Source organism: Microtus ochrogaster, chromosome 22 (genome assembly GCF_000317375.1).
Source record: "Microtus ochrogaster isolate Prairie Vole_2 chromosome 22, MicOch1.0, whole genome shotgun sequence".
NCBI lineage: Eukaryota > Metazoa > Chordata > Mammalia > Rodentia > Cricetidae > Microtus > Microtus ochrogaster.
In genome coordinates this window covers 29673539-29674673 of record NC_022023.1, presented here as the reverse complement: position 1 = coordinate 29674673, position 1135 = coordinate 29673539, and positions in this window count along the sequence as shown.

The following is a 1135-nucleotide window of genomic DNA, read 5'->3' as shown; positions in this document are numbered from 1 at the left end:
GAGCCACCATGTGGTTGCTGGGAATTGAACTCAGGACCTTTGGAAGAGCAGGCAGTGCTCTTAACCTCTGAGCCATCTCTCCAGCCCCTGTACATTACATTTTTAAATGAGCCACACAAACACAATACCTTAATCATAATCAGAAATATACATATAACAAAATTGACCTTAAATTTGTATCAATATCAAGGTCCATACCAATGTATAGTATTCATCTCTATAGCATATCCCCTTTAAATGTAAGCAAACGTTTATAAGCAGTCATTTAGGGACTTTGGGTGTTGTTCTCTAGACTACTTCCTGCTGATTGGGGCACTGTTAATCAGGTCTGTCATGGGGTATCCTGTGTGGTAGGTCCATCTCAGCCAGTAGTCGTGAAGCTGTCATGGATGTTGGACCATCTGGGCCATTGCTTCAGGAGGTCTTTTTTGATCAAACTGTATTAACCAGTAAGGATTCCCACAGCTTTCTATCCTCTGTGGAAACAAAAGCAGAACCTCTTTTCCAAAGCAACATATCCTTAGACCCAAATTTTTAAGTCAAGATACCTTTAAAATATATATGTTGGTTTATCTTAGCAGCCCATACAATGAAATCTCTCTCTGTACTTAGCTCCTTCACAGTTAAAAAATTAAAAGAAAACACAATAATATATACAATCCAGACTCTCTGTGTATATTCCATTTTTACATGGCTTATTTTTCTAAATCTATCACGTTTTCTACAAGTTTAATATATATTTTATTATCTTTAATCCTTTAATTTATGACTGCCTGTACTCTTTTATATTATAACTGCTTTTACTCTTTTTCCTCTCTCTCCCAAACCTACGAACATTTATCCAACACTGTGACCCATTTAGAGGCCTTTTTTCATCTGAATCTGTCTTTATTACATGTGAATCTGTAATTATTTTTTGACCAGGAGCACTTTTTTTTCTTTTAAATGCTAAGCAGTCATGGCTAAGACCAACCCTCAGTCCCTGACTGTTTGCTCTGTCCAACAAGGCAAAGGAATGTTTATACATGGAGAATGACTTCAGCCTTCTTTTCTCCTCTATCTCTGCTTGGGATTCCTGCCTTGCTTTATTCTGTACTGCCATTGTCCCAAAGCAGCTTCTTTTTTAACCAATGAT